This window comes from Triticum aestivum, chromosome 6A (genome assembly GCF_018294505.1).
Source record: "Triticum aestivum cultivar Chinese Spring chromosome 6A, IWGSC CS RefSeq v2.1, whole genome shotgun sequence".
Lineage (NCBI taxonomy): Eukaryota > Viridiplantae > Streptophyta > Magnoliopsida > Poales > Poaceae > Triticum > Triticum aestivum.
The window spans coordinates 63,412,716-63,430,468 of record NC_057809.1 but is presented as its reverse complement, the minus strand read 5'-3'; the positions used below and the strand labels follow the sequence as shown (position 1 = coordinate 63,430,468).

General features: G+C 48.0%; 1 long non-coding RNA gene across 3 annotated transcripts; it reads right to left on the bottom strand.

Annotated features, from left to right (window-relative positions):
* Window positions 1-731: 731 nt before the first annotated feature.
* On the bottom strand, window positions 732-16,329 carry LOC123132043 (uncharacterized). 3 transcript variants are annotated; one of them, XR_006464464.1, is made up of 5 exons: window positions 15,159-16,329; window positions 14,982-15,078; window positions 2,771-2,850; window positions 1,929-2,012; window positions 732-1,062 (listed from the first exon to the last, which is right to left on the bottom strand). It is a non-coding gene; the product is annotated as an uncharacterized lncRNA (long non-coding RNA). The 3 variants fall into 3 exon arrangements; XR_006464462.1 differs by having other exon boundaries at window positions 732-1,050; XR_006464463.1 differs by having other exon boundaries at window positions 1,929-2,850.
* Between the last annotated feature and the right edge of the window lie 1,424 nt (window positions 16,330-17,753).

The following is a 17,753-nucleotide window of genomic DNA, read 5'->3' as shown; positions in this document are numbered from 1 at the left end:
AACTTTACTATATTTCATATGTACCTTCTAACATGTAAGAAATTGTATAGCAAATCACAACCTGGATAAGGAAGTCATCGAGTACCAATAAATTGATAGAAACATGTACATTTTAGTATTTTTAATTTTAAGAAAAGTTATCTAAAAAAGGTACATCTCATGTATAGCAGGCACTACTTCACTGCAAGTCTGCAATATGCTACAAATACACATACTGCGCAATTGGTATTCAATATGAAGAAAACAGGAAATCTTAAAACTGCTCTGTGCACATACTAATTATGATCAACATCAGCTATATAGCTCATTGTAGGATGCAGTCTTGTTAAATCTTGAAGTAAGTCATGTGTATGCATTTAAGAGCATAATCTTAAGGGCTTGAATTAAAAAAAGGGGGGCAAAGACAGATTAATTGCCTCTGATCCATAACATATACATAGCAGCTGCCAGCCAACTCTTGTTGATCCTATCTAATACATGGACCTATTCACCATTGAATAAGCCTACTGAATTAGCCGACCTCTCAAGCCAAGCTGGCATTACAAGCATGGCCATAGTGTCATAGTAAAACTACCTTGAAGCATTTCAGCAAAATATGCAACGGTTTCAGAATAAACTGTGTTTGACCTAAAATGGGAGCACCTCTAGGCCAAGATTGAGCGACACAATCTTGTACCACTAAAATGCAGAACACGAAAATAGCTACAAAGTAAACCTGAGCATGATGCGCTTCCCAGAAGCTAGTTGTCTACAGAGTCAAAATTGAATGGATGAAGCCTTATCATCAGGGTTGGGGAGTCGCCTTATCATCACGATGGGGGGATCGTCGCGCAAGCAGCAAGCACGACCCCCATGCCACAGCCTGGACGATCATGGTTGGTGATGCGGCGGTCGCGACCAGCGCCACAAGCCCACAACTGACTATTGGCATGGCTCCCTCTCTTGCAGTGGGAGCAGTTTCTCGTGCTCCCCGTCACCTCTCTCAGCTTCATATGTCGGCCTCCTCCTCTTCCGCTGATGCATTATATTGTAGGCCGCTGTTTTATGTTTCTGAAAAAAAAACTGGAATTGAACTTTAGTTTTCGCTTCCCAATTGCATAAGTAAATGTACTGGCAAATCCAACAGAATAATAAGGGAGTAAACCATTTGTAGAATAAACTCCGGATCTAACAATATGGGAGATAGCCTTCATGTATGCATGTCATTATTCTCTCGCTTGTCTAAATGATGAGAGAGGTGCCAAATATGATGTCTAGGAAATGCGAGCTAGCTACAGGATACAAGTCCAAAATCAAAACCAAGCTAGCTAATTAATGGCATTTAAAAAACTAATGGTCTTTAACAAACCAAGCTAGTAAATAATTATGCAGTTGGCATGGATCAGTACAAGTTAAATTACAAGCAGCAACACCAATGGGATTACGGATCACCAGAAGCAACCATGCACAAACAAACACAAGAAAGTCCATAATTATGACAAAAACGGAAAGTTAAGGCCAGCCAAGTTCTATACGGAAAGGAGAGTCCAAAAGTTAAGTTTGGCAGTGCTAATTTCAGTATCTACATAGAACAAAGCCTTTAACAAAAAATCATAAATGGATTTAAGATGGTGGGAGGATTCTGGATAGTTGGCCTCATCGGAAATAGATGCATTCAGTTGTGCTTGACGCAGATAGGATAGTAAGATAGCGAAAAAATCACAATTTTATTCAGGTACGAATTATTAGGAATTTGATGCCACGTTAGAATTAACATATTTGCATCTATATTTGTAACATCTACTTGCAGATTGGTCGCCGAGTGGCTCAGGTTATAGGTTGCAGGCATAGAGGTACAAAGATTTTGACAATGAGTAAACAAATAGTCTGCATTTATTCAGAAAGCCATGCATTTGGGCATAACAACTTGAGTTTGGTGGAAAACATACCCGATTTTTTCACAGCTTTGCTCAGTCATCCGGTCACCGTCGTCGGACCTCACAAGGCATAACAATAGTTTCCTTGTGCCAACCCTGCAGCCCATTAGTCAGAAACACATCATGTCTGTTTACCCTCTCCTTCAGCGACATCATCACCGATGTCACACCATTCGTTCCCATTGTTCTTTATCTCCATAGCCACAATGCTAAAAGGAGAAACTTTGATCGAAATGCGACTGTGGAGTGTGGTCGATCGACACGAGACCAATAGTTGGTCACATGGGCAAGGCAAGGCAAACTGGAATTGGCATAAGATTTCTTCATGCGACCGTGGAGTGGAGTGTGAACATCCTACTCCTGCTCAGGTCGAGTGATGATCCACAAGAGCTAACCTTTGCTCCTTGCGTGATTGAGACACAGACCACAAGAAGGGTCAGTATCTTCCGCCACCCGTTTGATCGAAACGGTCACTCCTGTGTAAGTACTCCTACCTGACTGCCGAGGTACTTGACAGACAACAAACTTTCTCTATCCCTTCATACTTGTTTGTTTAATTTTTTGTTCCTACGAGAAGCTTCATGATTAAGAATACGTGAGAGGAATGCAACAGTGACAAAGGATGCCCATTTTAGGTGGGCGTGACTGTCAGGTGTGAAAACTCTAGTTATGGTGCACTGCCGAGCCAGAACCATGCTCGGAGAAAAGAAGAACCAAACAACACCGATGTTGTGATGAACCAGACTCTTGCCATAGATCAACATCGATGAGCATACAAAATGATTTAAAATTACCTCTCAAATTGCGGATATAGAAGAAAATAAGGCAACATGCGGAATGGAAACTAGCCTCACCATGACACATGTCACTTTCGCGATCCTTTCCAAACATCGGACCCGTTGTCTTGGTCGTGGTCCCGATCAAGCGTTGGTAGCTGAAAATTTGAAAACAGAGCCCGAAGATTCAGATCAATAAAAATTACAGTGTCGCTGCTTACATAGCCTAGCATCCCTGGAATGTGAGAAATAGAAGTCTTCCAACAAAAAACTATGGCATAAAAGGAATATTCCCTAATGTGGCATAAAAGTTAGTGTGTAAATGACAATAGAGTAGACAAACGAAGTTATAGGACTAAGATGAGAAAAACCTCCTACTTGCCCATCCAATATACAATGATCAGTAGACAATGTCGGGCTCATTTTATTACTACAACAACCTTGGTTGTTCCTGTACAACGCAACATAAGCATAGATATTACCTCCATTTTTTTACTTCAAATTAATGGAAGGCCCCATAGGATACAATGCTGGTGACGGCAACGGCAAGGAAGCGGCTCTCCTGGGTAGGAAATCAGACGTACAACGATTCGGTTGACTGAATTTTCTGACCGTTTCTGTCTTAACTCTTAAGCACCTAGCTAGGCTAGAAAATGTAGAGGTAAATCTTCTACCACATTGCCTCACACATCACGCTCTGTCGTTGTCTGTTCTCTGCTGCCAAGAGATTAGACTGGACATTTCAGTCCGCGCATGTCTGCTTGCAGCTTGGCGGAATGCTGGCCATAATTTCTGCTGTCCTGTTTTGACAAACATTTTCAGTCTTTATTCAGACACACACTCAGTGTCCTGTGTTCGATCTCTTTGCATTGCAGCAGTGGAACAACACTCTGCATCATCACCCTCATCCTGAGAGTAATCACACGGCATTCTTTCTGTATGCATAACACTAGCCCAGTTTTACTAAGACTACTGTTTATCCAAGACTTAGACTTTGCCCAACACTTTCGTCAAACTAATGCATGTGTGAGAGTGGAGAGCACTACAGGAATCAGCTATTTTGCCGTCTGCCATGGCAGACGGCAAATGCATGAACGGCAGACGGCAAAGGCCTTTGTCGTCAGCCGCGGACGGCAAAAGGCTCTGGCAAAGTAGGCTACGGTAAACAGCTACTTTGCCGTCTGCTTCCTGGTGGCTGACGGCAAAGGCCCTTTGCCGTCTGCGGCGGACGGCAAAGAGAGCAGACGGCAATAATTGCGCTGTCAGTCCGTTAAGTGGCTAACGGCAGGCCTTTGCCGTCCGCCGCTGACGGCAAAATTTCTAGTGTCTTTGCCGTCCGCCGTATGATGTCATCTACACGTCACTACATGGCAGGTTCTTTGCCGTCTGCCACTGATGGCAAAGTGCAGGTTCTTTGCCGTCTGCCACTGATGGCAAAGTCTTTGCCGTCTGCCACTGTAGGCAAACTGACCAAATGGGTCAGCTCCCAGGAAGCACAGCTGGATGCCACGTGTCTTCTTTGCCGTCCGCGGCAGACGGCAAAGAGCCCGTTGTCGTCGGTGGCAGACGGCAAAGAGCCTGCATATTGGCTCTTTTATCTGTTTTTTATTAAATCCAACAATTTTCATCACAAATATATATGACATATATAGATATATTTCAAAAGGCCATTACAGAGCAAACATATAAGATATCCAACACATAACTTCATCATCCAACCATATATATTACATGCATAGTTCCATCATACATAACAAGTTCAACATAGAGGCATCCAACCATATATATTACAATAGTTTCATCCAACGATACATGCATAGTTCAACGATACAAAAGAAACAGAGAAAGGGATAAGGAGCACTCCATCTATGCAAGCTTTCGTCAAGTGAATGAAATCTGCAAAATGAAAAATAAGAAAGTTAGAACAAGAAGAGTAGAACAAGAAGAAGAGTAGAACAAGAAGAAGACTAGAACAAGAAGAGTAGAACAAGAAGAAGACTAGAACAAGAAGAGTATGTCCTTTATGAGCTAACTTACGTGAAATGGATCATATATGAGCTAACTAAGTTGAAATGGGTCGTTTATGAGCTAGCTAAGGTGAAATGGATCATTTATGAGCTAACTTAGTTGAAATGGGTCGTTTATGAGCTAACTAAGGTCAAATGGATCGTTTTTGAGGTAACTAAGGTGAAATGGATCGTTTTTTAGCTAACTTAGGTGAAATGGATCATTTATGAGCTAACTTAGTTGAAATGGATCGTTTTTGAGCTAACTTAGGTGAAATGGATCATTTATGAGCTAATTTAGTTGAAATGGATCTTTTTGAGCTAACTTAGGTGAAATGGATCATTTAAGAGCTAATTTAGGTGAAATGGATCGTTTTTTAGCTAACTTGGTGAAATGGATCGTTTATGAGCTAAATTAGTTGAAATGGATCGTTTATGAGATAACCTAGGTAAGATGGGTCATTTTGGAGTTAACCTAGGTGAAATGGGTCATTTTAAAGCTAACGTAGGTAAAATGGATCATTTAGGAGCTAATCTAGGTAAAATGGGTCATTTTTGAGCTAACTTGGATGAACTGGATCATTTATAAGCTAACCTAGGTAAAATGGGTCATTTTAGAGCTAACTTAGGTAAAATGGATCGTCTATGAGCTAACTAAGCTAATTATGCAATTTTTGACATAAGTAAGCTAAGTACAGATCGTTTTAGAGCTAACTTAGGTAAAATGGATGGTTTTGGAGGTCAGTAAGCTTATTAAGTCATTTTGGAGGAGAAGAAGCTAAGTCTAGGTCATTATGGTAAGCATTGGAGGAAATAAAGCTAAGTCTAGGTCTTTATGCATGTGTTAAGCAAAACACTAGATAAACTTACCAAGATCCAGGAGGTGTAGGAGCGGGGTGGCTCGTGTCGGTAGCTGGAGAAGGATCGTGCGATGCTTGTCTGGAGTTACGCTGCACCAAAGATCATTTCCAATGTCTTGTTAGCATGATGACACTCAAATGTTAAGACTAGCAAGTAATGTCCATTCAAATAAAACTCACCGTGGTCCCAGGAGCAATCACTGGCATCGGCGGAGCGGTCTGACCTGTCTTCTCGCACACAGACTGCACATTTGGTTTTGACGACTCAGTCATACTAGTTAGTAATGAGACAAACACTACATGAATGTTTTGGCTAATCTGCAGAAGAAACTTACCACAAGGAGCTCGTACATGGCCCTTGCCTGCATGTCATTCCGTGCCCTCTCCTCCTCCATCATCTTTGTCGTCCTCTCCTCCAACTCCCGCTGCCTCTCCGCCGCCTCCGCCAGAAGTTTCTCCGTTCTATCTCTCTCACTCTGTATAGCAGCCTGCAACACCACTCACATGACCATTTGTAATCATTGATGGAAGCGCACACAATGTAATGGAGAAAGATAACTGAGTACGTATCACTAACCTTGATGGCGAGTTGCACTGGCCGTTCACGAGGCCTTATCTCAGGAGCGGAGCTCGACTGGCGCGCCTTGATCTCCGGGAGAGTGCTAGGACAACGGATAAGTCCATCTCCAATGGCTATGGAGCCATGGGACCTCCCGCCACCAGATATCATCACCAGCTCTGGATCAATGGGACCCTGGCTCGGGTTAAAGTCCTCCCCTTTCCTCGCCTTCCCCTCATCTCTATATCTCACGAGCTTGTTGTGGGAGGAGATGTTGGTGAAGTTGTTTGCATCATCGAGGTCAGACTGAGAGAAAGCCTTGACTTTCTTGAAAGAGGCAGTGTGGGCCATGGCATACAGGTCGTACACCTCTGGCACCTTATCCGCCTTATTGTAGCGTGCCTGAAAGAGAGAAACAATGAAAATTAGTAATTAAAGGGCTCAAGCTAGCATGATGAATGAATTGCATGAATCATGAAGCAAACCACATACCCAGTTGCGCCCGAACTGATATAAGTTGGAGCTGCCTTGATGGTGTGGCACACCTTCCATTTGGGCACGTTTGTCCTTGGCCTCGTTGTGGAGGGCTAGCCATTGTTTTGAGCACCACTCATCGACCAACACCTCCCAACAATCCATCCGATCCGCACACCATCTCGGAGGCGCCTAAGTTAGCAAATAGAAACTTGAGCGCTACGGCTAAGAATTACTAAATGAAGGAACTTAAGTAGAGAAGGCCTTAAGAATTACCTTCATGTACTGCTCCTTACTCAGGAACTTATCGCGGCACGCCGGCTTGGTCTTCTTGATACCACGCAAGGCGTAGTAGTCTCGAACAGCCTGCACCCGAGCCTCGTGCCGTAAGTTCTGGAGTAGGCGCTTGCAGACGTTCTCGATAACATGTGCCGCGTCCTCCTCGTATCCCTCCTCACACCTGTAGAATGTCTGCAATCAAATGAGACAATATTGATTAGTACAATTAATAACTAGCTAGTTGAAGATTTTTAAATGTGTAAAGGAGAAATTACCCAGAACTTTCTGATCACCATGTCTGCCCTCGTGTCGCACACGACACCGTCGATAATCTCATCCGGCGGGGCCGGGGCAGCCACGTAGTGCTCCCAGCTCAATCCAAGCTCTGGAAGCCGACCCTCACCAGGCAACGTGACAAACCCCGGGAAGTTTTGCCGGCAAAGAACTCCAAGGACGGAGTTGGGCCGGCGGACACTATGATGGTGGTCCCAACCCCTGCAGCATGACAAGGCCAACGCATTAGTTATTTGAAGAAACGTGAATGCAGAAGGTACAAAAATATTAAATGCACTTACGTACCTCTCCCCATCAGGGAAAATCAACCACCTCTGCTCGCGGGTCACCGGCACGGACGGGAGCCGTGTAGCACCACGCTGGTAGACGTTGCCCCCCTCCTCCCCCTCCTCATCAGTCGGCTCCCCGCCATCATCAGCATGGCCACTCGGCTCCCCGCCATGCTCAGGCTGACCCGACCAGGTACCCCATCCAGACGTGTGCTCCTCCGGGGTCTCGTGGGCCCAAGTCTCGTGGGCCGAAGGCCCGTCGACCCGAGGCTCGTGGGCCGAAGACTCGTGGACCGGAGGCTCGTGGACCGGAGTCCGTGCAGCCTCCTCCTCAGACGAGTCCACCCTAGCAGTCACGTGCTCGGGTGAAACAGCTGGGGGCGGTGGCGAGGAAGGCGCCGTACGAGTCACCCTACCTCCTCTCCCACGACCACGTGCTCCAACTCCTCTCTTCTTCTTACCTCGTCCCCTGCTGGGCACCGCGGTCGACGAAGAAGGGCCCGGCGGTGTCGCCATACTGTCCAGCAACGCTCGGCGGAGAGGTGCGTGTGGAATGGAAGACCTCGCACCACGCGCCGACGAAGAAGGGGCCTCGGCGCGCTCCCGACCAGCGCCCACCATCTTTCAACACCTGCCATGACAAAGAATAAACGAAATTAGTACAACATAAAAAAAGTACCGACATGAATAATAATATGTATATCACTTAAGTGTATCATCATCAAGTACAACATAAAAAAATTGAATACCTGACACTACTAATAATCTCGATCAGTATCATCAATAAATGCATAATCATCATCATCACTATAATCAATGATGGGCTCATAGGGTTCATTGGCATCAACATGTGCAAGGCCACCTTGACGTAATCGGTCAAGCATTGACAGGTCATCCGCAGCAGTAACCTCTTCTTGTTCCGGCTCTTCTTGTTCCTCCTCTGGGGTGATGTCGGATTCATTGTCGCTGTCTACTTCAATGTTTTGGGGTGAAGTATAGCGGTTCTTGAAACGCTTTTTGGAAAGACGTGTCTCTTGGAAGAATTCTCCTTCATATGTGTCTGGGTTAATGTGAGGTTCATAATCCTCTTCCTTTGGGGGAGAAAGTCTAGCACGTGGCGGCACTTCATAAACGACATCCCAACCTTTCAGATTTGGATTAGTTTGGCAGGCCCACGGTAGATAGAATACTTGGGTCGCCTGTTGAGCCATAATATAGACATCAGGAACATCTAAATGAGTGCTTTGGTTGATTTCAACTAGCCCTATATGTTCATGAGTCCTTCTAGTCTCCTTCGGCTGAAACCAATAACATTTGAAGACTACGACATTCGGTGGGTTTTCACCATAGAACAGAAGTTCATAAATTGCTTCAACTCTCCCATAATACTCGGTACCTCCTTCGCCGATAGCAGATACACAACAATTTGTAGACTTTCGGTCGGCCATAGATAGCTCTTTGCCATAGGTACGAAAGCGATACCCGTTGATGTCGTACTTGTCAAATGAACGGACCTTATAGTCAAAACCATTAGCGACTTGTCTCAATTCGGCGTCCATAGACTCTGAATTAGCCTACAAGTTTAATATGAAAGGATTGTTGCATTATGCACAAATTAGCGAATGAAATGAAATTGTCTAATAGAAATTACCGTTTGTTTGAACCAAGAGATGAAACCGGGATAGCCACCTCCTTGCTTTGCGAGAAGCTCATACTCTTCGACGGAATCCTTTTGGATCTCCGCTCCATACGAGAATATGGCGACGTATCGACTGTATGACATATCCAGGAATAAGAGTAGTTCAAAGGAAATAGAAGTTGCGAAACAATGTACCGAGAACTTACTCGATGTACGGCCGCACTTCTATCAGGTTGTTGAAGATATACAACGAAATGGTCCGCCATTCTTCGTTATCCAAAGATACTGGATGTGAAACACTAGCTGGTGCGAGATTCCCTTTGAATAGGCTGAGGTTGGATCCACCCTTTTTAGGCTCGTCAGCATTGTACCGAGGCTTCGGATTATGCAAATGACGATTTTTGGCTTCGTAGTGCGCTGTTACGAAGTTTGCCGCCTCCTCTGTGATGAATGCCTCAGCCATCGATGCTTCAATTCTACGTTTATTTTTACATTTTTCTCGAAGCGTCTTCTGCATCCTCTCAGTTGGGTAGCACCAACGATTTTGCACGGGCCCCCCCAATCTTGCCTCGGTCGGGAGATGCAAAATCAAATGCTGCATTGGATTAAAGAAGCCCGGTGGAAAGATCTTCTCTAACTTGCAGATCAACTCCGGCGCCAACTCTTCCATTTCTTCTAGCACGCCAGGCGATAGTTCTTTCGCACAAAGAACACGGAAGAAATAGCTGAGTTCTGCCAGTACTAGCCATTCATCCTCAGGGATGAAGCCACGCAACATCACCGGCATTACCCGCTCAATCCATATGTGCCAATCATGACTCTTGAGACCAAATATCTTCAGTTTATCAAGATTCGCTCCCCTCTTTAGATTCGCTGCATACCCATCGGGGAACATCAACTGCTGTTGCACCCACAAGAGAATTTCCCTCATAGCTGGCCTTCCAAGATTGAACCATGCCTTTGGCTTCGTCCAGTTCTGCTTTCCTTTCGGTTCTTTCATGTTTTGTAACGGCCTATCACATAGCGCCTCCAGATCGACTCTAGCCTTAGTATTATCCTTTGACTTCCCATCTATGCCGAACAATGTACCAAAAAGTGCCTCGGCGATATTCTTCTCAGTGTGCATCACGTCGATGTTGTGTGGGCAAAGGAGGTCTTTGAAGTAAGGCAGATCCCATAAGCATGTTTTGTGAGTCCACGCGTGCTTAGTATTATACCCCTTGAAGTACCCTGGACGTTGTGGATCTGGCTCGAGAGCGTTTAACTGATCCAGGGTCTGTTGGCCTGTCAATGCAGGTGGTGCAGAGTTTTTGACAACTCTACCCCTGATGAAGTTCTTCTTGTCTTTCCTGAACTTATGGCGAGGATCCAGGAACTGTCTATGCATGTCGAAGCAAGAAAACTTGCGACCGGCCTGAAGCCAACGAAACTCAAGAGCTCCCTTGCATGTGGGGCACGGGAACCTTCCATGCACACACCAGCCAACGAATAGCGCATACGCCGGCAAGTCATGCGTCGAGTACATGTACCAGACACGCATTATGAAGTTCCGTTTGCTAAAGGCGTCGTATGTCTTGAACCCATTATCCCAGGCTTCTTGCAATTCGTCCTTAAGCGGCTGCATGTACACATTCATATTTTTGCCCGGATAGTTGGGTCCTGGAATTATCAACGTCAGGAAAATGTTCTTTCTTTGCATAATCTGTCCGGGGGGGAGATTGAGTGGAAAGACAAATACGGGCCAACAACTGTATTGGGCTGCCGTCATACCAAACACACTGAACCCATCCGTGCTGATGCCGACTCGAGGATGCCTCGGATCTGCCGCTTTGTCAGCATGTAATTCATCAAACTTTTTCCACGCAACACCATCCGATGTGTGTACCATCATCAGATTCCCATCTGCATCTAGTTCGGTTCTTTTGCCTGTTTTGTGCCATGTCATCTGTCTGGCCGTCTCTTCGACCATGAAAAGACGTTGAAGTCTTGGTACGATTGGCATATACCGAAGAACACTAACGGGGATTTTGGTCTGTGTCTTCTCACCCATACCGTTGTCTACCACAATATACCTGGAAGACTTGCAAATGGGACAATAGTTCAAGTCCGCATAGTCAAGCCTAAATAAGGCACATCCTTTCTCACAGGCATGTATCTTCTCATAGGGCATCTTCAGTGCACGGAGGATTTTGTCCGACTGGTACAGGTTTGCAGGCATTACATGGCCTTTGGGTAGAAAGCGTCCAAATACTGTCATAATTGCGTCATAGCATTCTCTGCCCAAGTTGAACTGAGCCTTCAGAGCCATTACTTGTGAGATGGCATCCAACTGACAAAGCTCAGTGTGCTCGTGGAGCGGACGTTTCGAAGACTCCAACATTTCATTGAAGGCCTTTGCAGATTCCTCCATCTCCTCGTCCGAATCCCGAGCATCATCATAGCCTTGCACCATGTTTTCCATCCCGGTACCATGCTCGTCGGTGCGACGACGATCCACCTCAGCTCGGTCACGTTGGGCAGACTCACCATGAAATGTCCACACCGTATAATCGGGCGTAAAACCACTCTTCTGCAGGTGTTTGCCCATTTCAGCCTCTGTCTTCTTTTCCCAATTGCCGCACCGGAAACAGGGGCACCAGGTTTTCTTTTGGCCATTTGCAAATGCGGCTTGCACAAACCCCTTAGTTTTTGTGAACCATTCAGCGCTCCATTTGTTCTGACCAGTGTGACCGGTATACATCCAAGCACGGTCACTCATCTTGACTTTCAGAGCTACTGGACACACAACAATTATATATGTAATTCACCATGTATATATTCATTAGTTGATCTACTTTGTCAATTTTATTACGTCCATGCAACCTACACTCTAATAGGTAATGATAGGTCCTAATCCCACCCGTGTATGTGTAGATTGGGTTCATTTTCCCATGCTATGCTCCGGATCCGACGCAAAATTTCGGCAGCACCTCCCCGCTGTTCTCCTGATACACGTCTCTGCAATAAACAGAGAGGATGTGTACCCGGAGAACAACAGGGGAGGCACTGACGAAATATATGCGTCGGATCCGGAGCAAAGCATATGGGAAAACGAACCCAATCTACACATACTCGGGCTGTCCATGGATAGCGTTGGACAATTCGAAAGAATCAAGGTTATAAATATGCAAATGCATGCATATTTATAACTATGACGCTTTCGAACGGGAGACACATATTGGTTACGCATACTGATGATTCAAGACACATATATAGCTAGCTATCAAGTTTCATCGGAATAGATCAAATAATTAATGGGGGAGGAGGACTTGTCATTTGTGCTCACCCACGAACGAAGGGGCAGAGCTCGTCAAACGCACGGCGAGGTCGTCGAACACCAAACCTCGCAGCGATGAAACAACTGCACATTTAAAACTACACGATCAACACAATTATATATGATGTTTTTCATAACAAAATCGAAAAATATATGACCTAACTAATAATTCACAAATATATGACCCCGTCGGCCTCTGGAAGGCCAAAGAACACCTTTTCGGGAGGTGTCGGTGGTCGGGGTGTCCTGTCGGTGTCGGGGTGCCGTGTCGGGGTCGGGGTGCTGTTTCGGGGTCGGGGGTCGGGGTGTCGTGTCGATGTCGGGGTAGTGCCGTGTCGGTGTCGGGGTGTTGTTTCGGGGTCGGGGTGTGGTGTCGGGGTCAGGGTGTCGGGTCAGGCTCGGGGTCGGGGTGTCGGGTCAGGCTCGGGGGGTCGGGGTGTCGGGGTCGGGGTCGGGGTGTCGGGGTCGGGGTCGGGGTGTCGGGTCAGGCCCGGGGTCGGGGTGTCGGGGTCGGGGTCGGGGTCGGGGTCGGGGTCTCGGGGTCGGGGTGCCGGGTCGGGGTCGGGGTGCCGTGTCGGTGTCGGGGTCGGGGTGTCGGTTCAGGCCCGGGTCGGGGTTTCAGGGTCGGGGTGTCGGGTTGGGTGCCGGGTCGGGGTCGGGGTCTCGGGTTGGGGTCTCGGGGTCGGGGTGTCTGGTCGGGGTGCCGGGTCGGGGTCGGGGTGCCGTGTCGGTGTCGGGGTAAGGGTGGGTGTGGTGTCAGGGTGTCGGTGTCGGGGTGTCGTGTCGGTGTCGGGGTCGGGGTCTCGGGGTCGGGGTGTCGGGTCGGGGTGCCGGGTCGGGGTCGGGGTGCCGTGTCGGTGTCGGGGTCGGGGTGTCGGGTCAGGCTCGGGGTCGGGGTGTCGGGGTCGGGGTCGGGGTCGGGGTGTCGGGGTCGGGGTCGGGGTGTCGGGGTCGGGGTCTAGGGCTCGGGGTGTCGTGTCGGGGTGCCGGGTTGGGGTCGGGGTGCCGTGTCGGGTCGGGATTTTTTCCTCTTTTTTCCTTTTCTTCTTCTTCCTTTTCTTCCTTTTCTTCCTTTTTTTCCTTCTTCTTCTTCTTCTTCTTCCTCCTTTCCTTTTTCCTCTTCTTCTTCTCCTCCTCTCCTCTTTTTTCTTCTTCTTCTTCCTCTTCTTCTTTTTTCTTCTCCTCCTCCTCTTCTTCTTCTTCCTTTCCTTTTTCCTCTTCTTCTTCTCCTCCTCTCCTCTTTTTCTCTTCTTCTACTTCTTTCCTCAAACTAAACTAAACCTAAAACTAAAACTAAATCTAAACTAAACATAAACCTAAAACTAATAAAACAGAAAAAAAGGAAAAACTAAATCTAAACCTAAAACTAAAACTAAATCTAAACTAAAACTAAAAAGGAAAAAATAGAAAAAAAACAGAAAAAAAAGGAGGGGGGCTCACCTGGGGCAGGGCCGGTGGAGGAGGGGGCGGGGCGATGGAGGAGGCCCCCGGTGGAGGAGCTGGCTGGGGCGCGGGGGCGGCCTGGGGCGGCGGGGGGGCGGGCCCGGGGCGGTGGGGGCCGGGGCGCGGGGGGGACGGGGCCGGGGCGCCGGGGCGGCGGGGGGCCGGGGCGGGGGGGCGACGGGGCGGTGGGCGGCGGGGGGCCGGGGCGGTGGGGCAACGGGGCGGCGGGGGCGACGGGGCGGGTGGGCGACGGGTGGTGGGGCGACGGCGCCGGGCGGCAGTGGCGACGGGGCGGGGGGCCGGTGGGGCGGCGGGTGGTGGGGCGACCGGGCGGCGGCGAGTGGTGGGGGCGGCGGCGGGCGGCGGCGGCGGCGGTGGGGTGGGAAGTGGTGGCGGGGCGCGTCGGCGAGGAGAGAACAGAGAGTAACGGGCGGGAGGGGTACGGGCCGTTAGGTAGTGTCCTCTTTGCCGTCCGCCTATCTTTGCCGTCCGCCCTTTTGCCTCTTTGTCGTCTGCTGGCAGACGGCAAAGAGGTGGGCCGTTAAGTTTTTTCCAAACGGGCGGTGGGTGGGGGCCACCTCTCTCTTTGCCGTCTGCCAGCGGACGGCAAAGATTCTTTGCCGTCTGCCAGCGGACGGCAAAGATTCTTTGCCGTCTGCCAGCAGACGGCAAAGAGCTTCTTTGCCGTCTGCTTTTGGGTAGCTGCTGGCAAAGAGCTTCTTTGCCGTCCGCTAGCTGACGGCAAAGAGCTGGCAGATGGCAAAGTTGCTGATTCCAGTAGTAGAGGTAGCCACACAGTAAAGCTACACTGCTGCGCAACATTGTTGCCATGTGCTATATTCTTTTATCTGAAATGTGATTTTAAGTCCAATGCATCTTCCTCCTCTCTTTCCTCGAAGGTGGAGTACGTGGATCACCGAGACAGGAAGCAAATATCCTAGACGGTCTTTCTGGTTGATTATGCCTGTTACCAGGGTGCTTGCTATTTTAAATGTGACCTATAACCCTGTATCTAGGATATACAGAGACAAGTAGCAATAGCCGTGCTCTGTTTTGCTGGTGCTATCAATCGGTGAAATGCGCATGAACAATCTGGAGCAAATTGTGAGAGACAGTGATGGGTGAAGGTTGCTAAAAGTGAGAATATGACCTGAAAGCACACTCTCATCAAGGTACAGCCAGTCTACTAAGGTCTTGATTATTATTTTTGTGCCCATGAAAATAAATCCGTGCTTCTCAGCCATTCCCTACAATTGTTAGCAAGTTGTAACTTGTTGCATGAATATATAGTGACAAGAGTGTAGACGAACATGAATCTGAAACTTACTTGTAAATTAAAAGGGCGTCGATAGAATGTACTCCCACGTGAAAATAAGTTGGACGGTTGGTCGCACATGGATGGCAACCAGGGAGGGGTTGATGCAGGTGATGTCGTTGACTACTCAGCAATAAGATCCTCACCAAGTGGGGAGTTGCCACACCCGTATGATGCAGAGGAACTTGTCGAGTCATAAAGTCCTCCTGCTCATAAAGCATACATCTGTGGTAAAACCAGAACCAATATGATGTCTGACAATTTTATTCCCATAAAGCATTGTAACAAGCAAATGTCAATGAGGTTAAAATTTTATATAGCTCTATGAAGCATTTTAGCAAACAGATGGCGTGGGTGGGTAAGTTCATGCACTGGTAAAACAAAAAAGTGGGGAAGGGGAAAGGAAGGGGACAACCTGAAAGCTTTGATGGATATGTGAGATTCGTCTCTGCACTCATCGCCTGGCAGCGTTGAGGGTGTTGCAGTGCTGAGGTATGGAGGGGAGGCGATGAGACCATGGCCGGGACAGAGAGCCAACTGCAGGTGCGGTCAACAATGGCGAGCCACTGATGGGAGCAGAGGACGCAGCGATGGGGATGGCGAGCACGAGATTTGACACTGCATGCCGCGGGGATCTCCTCCTCCTCCTTCCAATTCCATCCCTCGCCCTCTGTTCTTCACCTCTTGAGATCCTCTCTGCCTCCCCTCTTACCGACTCTCATCTGCTATAGCAAGAGAGAGGGGCAAGGCGGTTGTACTGATGTACCCCGGCCGGATCCCGTGCGTCAGAGCACAGCTGTTGAGTTCGCCGACCACAAGACAGTGATCGGAGGATCCGTGGGGACCGGAAGGAAAGACGGCGACCATCGGGGAAGACGATCGGCGGCGATGGCTCCTTCCTCAGTGGAACACGGGGGAGGAAGCGATTCTAGACATTGTGGGGACTTGGTCTTCGGCGGCCACCTCGAGCCCTTCCGTCACGGCCGCGCGACCTCAGATCCGGGAGCCTCTTCCTTGACGAGCATGTGCGCGTCGCGGACGTGGAGCTTCGCCGCCTAACCTTGACGATATGCAAGTGGATCCGACAATGGGGAGAAGGGTGGGAGCGGTGGAGGTGGCTGAGCGGGAGGGAGGCAGGGGCGGCGGCGGCGGAGCAAGAGATGGGGGCAGCGCCACATCGGGAGGAGAGGGGAAGAGAGCGGTCGCACGAGGGGTGGATCGAGAGGAGGGTTTTTTTCGTTCGAGGGAGGCTAGGGCGTCGTCCGATTTGTTGTTTGTGCGAAGGGGATCGCTAGTCATCGTTGATCGGTTTTTTTTTACCGCAGATCGGACCGGGTGGAGGATGAAAAAAAAACAGAAAAGGTGAAACGAAAAATAACCGGCGGAGACTACCAACTGCTCCATTAGAAGTAGAGAAAATAGACAATGAAGTAATGATGTAGGGTTCTCTTATTGCACCACTAGTAATCTAGCAGTGAGGTGATAAGACCTCGAGTTCCTCTTATAGGCAACAACGCGCAGAAGTGGTATACAATAATTTGATCATTGCGCAAGCTGTTCCTCCGCTTCTGGTGCTAGGGGTACTATCTTGATAGTGTCTACTCACCCGTGAACGGTCCTCACGAACCAAAATGGCACATTTCTTTTCTCTGGACTAGCGTTCGTTGTCCTGGTCGGTATGCCATCGCTCCATGGTGCTCATGATCTCTTCTGGTTGATGTTGGGTGTTTAGCGCCTTGCACCAAGGATGAAGTGTACCTATGAATCATTGCTCTCGCATTGTGGAGCGACTGATTGTGATGAACCAAAAAGACAAAACCCATCCTCGCATAGATATCATCTCGTCTTATATGTGCCATTTTGGGATAGCCCAAGTAGAAAATTTGGTAGGTTTTATTTTTGGCAATAGCATGATGCAGCGGTGCACCAGTACATGTAACTTTGAATTATATGTATCCTCTTGTTATTTTTGTTTTTGGGCTCGTTGAGTTGGTGCCCTCAGCGGAACCCCTTCTTGTGCTACCTTATGTGTTTGTGTGTGGTGTGCGTCGTATTCTGTATTGCTACTTTGTTGGACTCGCCTTGTGATGGTTGCTTTATATATAAAGTGAGGCGAAAGAAGTTTTCGGCATTACATGTAAATTTAAAAGAAATAAATGATCCTTAGAGGTACATACTGTATTCATTAGTATTGTGCCTTCTAGTGTGAGTTCGATGCGGTACATGCGGTAGCGGCGGAAACCGAGTGCACCATCTTGGACCACATTGTTAAGGAGGCATGGGGCAAAGGTGAGATTGCCCAATTTCGTTGTGCTAGCGACCATGGCAGCGCCTATCATCCACTCGTGTCCCCTACAAGTCCCACTCTGACATCAACCATGCCAGACCGTCATAATGTCGCAGCTAGTCGTCGAGCTGACTCGTCAAATATGCATGAACTCATGCATAACTTTCACCATTGACTCAGGATCAAGATGCAGGATATAAAGTTGCTACATATATAAAAGGATAAATTTTGAACAACTTCTCTACTAATTATGTATGAAGAAGACACTAATTGACATTTCTTCTCCTATGTAAGAACTTTGTTATGTCAATTTAAGCGTA